This window comes from Ipomoea nil, unplaced genomic scaffold (genome assembly GCF_001879475.1).
Source record: "Ipomoea nil cultivar Tokyo-kokei standard unplaced genomic scaffold, Asagao_1.1 scaffold2279, whole genome shotgun sequence".
In the NCBI taxonomy this organism is placed as follows: Eukaryota; Viridiplantae; Streptophyta; class Magnoliopsida; order Solanales; family Convolvulaceae; genus Ipomoea; species Ipomoea nil.
This window is the reverse complement of record NW_017618707.1, coordinates 3,340,430-3,346,625: the sequence shown is the minus strand read 5'-3', so window position 1 is coordinate 3,346,625 and position 6,196 is coordinate 3,340,430.

Sequence of the window (6,196 nt, the reverse complement as noted above, 5' to 3'; positions counted from 1 at the left end):
GTAATTGCATCACGTCTACCGATGAGGAGGAACACCACAAGAGGCAATCAGTCTTTGATAGGATTGGAGAGGTAAAACCACGACGGTCAGCCTTTCATAGGTTTGGGTCAAATCCCAAACCTGCTAAGAGGAAGTCCGTACATGACAGGCTCGGAGCTTCTCGAGTTTTAAAAGAACACACCAGCACTTCTATTGAAATAGAGTTTTCAAAAAGGCTTAGAAGTATAGTTCCCTCTCGCATGAGACGAGAAGTTGATGTCCATGTTTCATGCAGCGAAGTCTTGAAGGTCCAGCCAAAGACCATTATATACACCCGTGAAGGAAAAGAAGAAAACCTTGATTCAGGTTATGGAGTGACACCAACCCAAGATGAGGTGGCGTCTTCATTCCACATTAATTGACATGACAAGATCCCGGTTGCAGGGGGCATGTACAACTTGGTTGATGAAAATGATGCGCAAGTTGGCCCTATTAAGTAAACGAGACTACTTGATGATCCACCAAAAATGCAATACGTGGTTAAACTGCTAATGCATCTCGTTTTGTCTATGGGTGAGCCCAAATCATAGACACTCCTGGCCCGCATGAGTCTAAACTGTGAACGGCTCTACTTTAAAAAAAAATATATCATTTGAACTACGTTTGACTTGATCTCCTTTGCAGGAGTACGTAGGCAGCTTAGAAATTTTGTTATCTAAGTTCAGTCATAACAAAATTTTCATATTTTCGTCCAAGATAGTGATTCTATTCAAGCACAAGTTAATTATTGGCATGGATAGGAGGAGCACAAGTCTAAGAGGCATTGCAAGTCTTGGAATGGAAAATAATTGTCAAAGCATGCATTCCCCGCAACAATTGGTCATTGTTTGATATTTTGGTCATATCTCGGTCTATAATAGTCCGATTGAGGTGATCTGGATATCGTTGGAAAGCTAACTTACAGAGCTACGACTTTCATGAAGACACGTAAGCTTGAATATGACTTTTGCAGGGTCAAAATTCTAGGGGAAATGAAGGCACGAATCTGTCCAGAATTTTCTACGTTCATATCTCATTTAAATCTTTGAAGGAGAAGGTTTATGGGTAGTCTTCATGGTTCCTTTTAATGTTCAGGAATATTTAAATGCAAGAGAAGTATGCTTTAACATTCCAATAAAGGAAAGAACTGAAGCAAAGCGATAATACAAATTCAAAATTACAATGGAAGAACGACAACTTGTGTGGCATCGAGTTATTGTTGAGCATGGGTAAAAAGAGCTTTAATTGTTGGTCATGAATTTCTTCGAACTTCTCTTTCGTACTCAGGGGTCCAGTTGTTAGGGACGGTGGATTAATTGCTATGATTTTCGTATATCACCAGGCTCTTTAGTCCCGTTAAACCGTTTGTGTTCATATTATACCAAATTCGGAAAAAGCCGCGGTGAGGAGTGTGGTAATAATTAATGTTATTATTATTATCATTATTATTATATTATTATTATTATATTAGTATTACTATTAAAATATCAAAAAAAGAAACAAAAAAAAACGCAAAAAGCAAATAAAAAAAGTGGAATACGAAACAGAAAGCAAAGAAGGAAGAAAATATAAAAGAAGAAGGGAAAGAACGACAGAAGGAAAAGACGGAAAGGTGACAGGTGGAGGGGGTTGCAGCTGTGTTGTCACCATCCGATCCATCACCATTTAATTCAATCCATCCCACTCTCCACTTTGCAAGTCTTCACCAACACCAATTCTCGTTTGCACCTCCATCTTCGCTTAGGCTATGCAGCAGTGTCGACGGTCGAGAAGTGAAGCTCCAACAGGGGACTTCAGTCCGTTTCCAGCTACGACGACGGAAGAGAACCGAGCTTGGCAATGCTTTCGACGGTGGGAAGATTAACTCCAGGCAGCGATCCTGCACCAACAACAATAGAGAAACAGAGCTATGCGGCGGCGATCCAAAGCCGACTAGCTTCGACGGTTTGCGATGCGGTACGCGACAATGACGGTGGTGCGACGATCCACTTCCAGCAGCGCCAATCTCCAGCTACACCCATCAGCCGGATCCAGTTAACTTCCAGTAGACGCAGCAGCTCCGGTAGTCTCTGATGAGTGGTGACTGACTTTTGCGAAGAACCTCTGGAAGCAGCGTTGGCAACGGGCTTCGACGGTTTGCGACACGGTAGAAATCTCCAACAGCTGCGATTTACGACCGGCGAATTCTGTGAAGAACTCCGGCGGGCAGCAGTCCAGTAACCTCTTAAAAAAACAAAAACAAAAAAATCCTCCGGCGACTTCTGCGAAGAACAGAGCGGGGTAGCGAACTTCGGCAACTCCGGCAACGGCGACGATCGGCATCCGGCAGTAGCGAAGATCAACATCCAGGTTCCTGGTCTCGCAGCATCAGTTTCCTGTGGCATAAAAAAAAACTAGAAAACAAGGCTCCAGTGACAAGCTCCAATCTATCTCCGGTAGCGAACTCCGGTAAGCGGCAACGGCGGTGGTGCGACGATCCACTTCCGGCAGCGCTAATCTCCAGCTACACCCATCAGCCGGCTCCGGTTAACTTCTAGTAGACGTATCAGCTCCGGTAGTTTCTGGTGAGTGGTGACTTTTGCGATCCTCCGGCAGCAGCGTTGGTGGGTGAGCGGCGACTTCTACAAAAACAAAAAAATCTCCGGCGGGCAATTCCGGCGACCCTCCAGCAGCGGCGATCTCCGGCGACCTGCAAAAGACAGAAACAGAGCTCTGCAATAACCCTCCAGCAGCGGCTATCTCCGGTGACCTGCAAAAGACAGAAACAAAGCTCCGCGATAACCCTCTAGCAGCGGCGATCTCCGACGACATGCAACAGACAGACCCAGAAACAGAGCTCAGCGATGAATCCTCCAACAACGTCGTTCTCCGGCGAAAGGCTGGGCGGTTTCGGTGGCTTTAATGACGAAGAATGGATTCCGGCTCCCATCTACCTCTGGCAGTCTCAACGACCTGGTGATCTCCGGTGACTTCTGCAAAAAAAAAAAAAAAAAAAAAAAAAAAAAAAAAAAAAAAATCTACGAAGAGATTTCACGATGCTTGTTGTTCCATGAGATTGACAAGTTTCCTTGAGGCGGTTCAACGGCGGCTGTCCTACGAGATGGGCAACTATCCTTTCATGGTGCACGGTTGTTTCTGGCATTCCCCTCTTCTTGTTCCTGTAAATAAAAATGCATATAGGGAAGATGAAATATAAAGTTTTGCACGATTAGATAGTCGGACCTTGGATTGCTCCTCCTCGCTTCTCTGTTTGCGATATTGGTGTGAGTTTAAAAGTGTGATGAGGCTCTTATTTATAGTTCATCGTAAGGGAGTTGTGATTGGAGTTGGATTCTACAATCAGATAAAATTTCCCAACAATAGGAGTCAATTACTCAGTTATACCGCTGAAATCATGGTGTTAGCTTGGCTTGAGTTAGAATTCACGTGCAGCACCGTGACTTTGAACTTGACTTAAGTTTGTTGATGGGCTTAGAATTTTAAATTGGTCAATGGACGTTGTATAGCTTCTTACCTTTGGGATCATGGAGTGTTGCTACACCAACTTCATCCTAAAATAATTTTGGGCTCAATGAATATGTTTGGGCCCACGTAATGTACTATTTTGGCTCATGGAATATTCAAGTTTATAATCGGGCTCGTTTTGTGGCAATTTAATTTTTTGATTTGTGTTCGCGAAATATCCGCACATACATTTGGACCCGTGGAGATAGATGCACCACGATGAATTTAAGGGACCGTTTTGTTAAGTTTCAAGACTTTCTCACTCCAAGCACATTAAGCGACATGTCCCGGCAAGTCTCGAGGGGGCAATTTGTAGACACAGAAAATTTGAACCCAACAAATGGACTGATAAATGGTTATTGGACCGACACCGAGATTGATTATTGGGCCAATTTAATTAATTGGATCATATAGATTAATTTAATTTGATTAGTCCAATTAAAATTTGATTTGGGCTATTGAATTAATTAATTAATTGGCCCAAGCCCATTTCATATTTGAATTTGAATTATAAATTATAATTATAATTTAAATATAATATTAATTTTATTATATTTGAATTAGATAATTATAATTTAATTTGAATTTGAATTAGATTATATAATAATGAACCTAGACTTGATTCTGGGCAATGTTCATTTTCTAGAATAATTAATTAATTAATTAATTAATTAATTAAAGGGGGAGTTTGTTGAGGAATGTTGATTAGGCTTCTAGTATAAATAGAGCCTCCATTTTCATTCCAAAACACACTTGAAAGCTTAAAGACACTTGAAAAGCTTGAAGAACTTGAAAGCTTGAACAACTTGAAGGCTTGAGAGCTTGAAGGCATTGAGCAACTTGAAGACTTGAGGAGTTGAGAGCATTTGAAGAGCTTGAAGGATTTGAATGCATTTTTGTTGATTTTGCAGGCAATTTGAGTCCATTGCAGGTACTTTGGAGCTTTGCAGAATCGATTGTCTCGAAGATCTTGAAGTCTTTTGAAGGCATTTGAGGATCTTAAAGCAGCTTGAATCCATTGCATGTGTTTTGAAACTTTGCAGGGTTGATTACTTCTAAATTCTTGACGCTCGTTGTTGGAAGTTACACCACTTGAATCTCAGAAGCTACGCCACTTGAATCCGGGAGGCACGCGCCAATTGAATCCCGGAGGCACTTCCATAGATAACGTCAGTGAAGAATCAGAGGACTAGACAGAGATTTTGTACCTGCATTGAATTATACACACACTGTACAAGGAATTTTGTGAATATATACAAAGTTTACTTTTTTGTGTTTACAAGCATGATTGCAGTAGCCGCTAGTCGCTAGACGCTAGTAGGGCGGTAGATTAGCGCCTAGCGCTTAGACAACTTAAGCAACGCCTAGGAGGCTAACTAAAAAAAAAAAAAACGATTACGAAATGATGAGTATACCCATGAAGTTAATTTGATTGAACCAAAAACGAATAAGTAAATCTTAACTGTCATAATGAAATTATAACATCTATGAAAATTTATATCGTCAACATGGTTTATTAAAAATTAAACAACAGTAATATTTTAGTGCAGACCACAGTTTCCAAATACAACATTTTAATTTTTATTGCACAACAAACAACGTAGTAGGGATTTGAATCAACAGAATGGTTTGACTTGGTCTAGTCAAGCAAATAATTGTTGTACCAGCAAGGACCAATCTTTCTTGGAAAAGCGAAGTGAGAAATAAAGTTAATATGAAAGTTATATGAGTTCAACTTATATAACCAACATATTACTCACTTAATCGTTTAAATAAAATTTAAAATCATTTTCACTTTTTTTATTAAAATGAGTTCTTTTAGCTCCAATGCTCCCCATATAGTGTTGGAACAAGTTGTTAGCTAGTGATGTAAATAGTAACATGAAATCGACCAGCGGGTATGATAAGATTGAAAAACAAATTTATTACTAAGGGAAAAAAAAGTATAAATAAGTCCATGAATTTTATATAAAAAGTCAATTAAGTCATAAACTTTTAAAAGTTATAATTAAAAACATTAATATGTTTATTTTCATGCATAGACCCACCAAAATTAATTATTCACCTACAATAGTCAGTTACTATGATTCTGACGACAAAACGAGTGATCTATAACTATTAACTTTCAACTTCTAACTACTAACTTTTTAGTATGGGATACCAAAATAAAATAATGCAATACTTCTCCCAAAAGGTTGAATCGCCAACCCCAAGGGTCCCCACACTGTAGCCCAAGATATAAATCACGGTGACTCAATGACTCAAGAGACAGGGCTAAATGTCGGTACACACAAAAAATCTGTCCACTTTAGACATAATCTCACACTGCCGTTGTCGAGGTTCGGACCTTAGTTTCTTCTCCCAAATATATACTACATACTGAAGCAGTGAGTTAAGCACACGCGGGCTAAAATAATACTTAATGCAATGCCATGTACTTAATAAATTTTAGGTTTAATTATTGTAAAACTTTTTCTTAATTTAATACTAATACCCGTGAAATGTGAACAGATAATCCAAGTAATTAATACGGAGTAATTTTTAGGTTGTTAAGAGAGTAAATACCCAAAACGGTCCATTGACTATAGTTAAATTCACAAATTGATCCTCGACTTTCAATTTCAACCAATTAAGTCCTTAACTTTACAATTTTGACACGATTTGGTCCTCCATC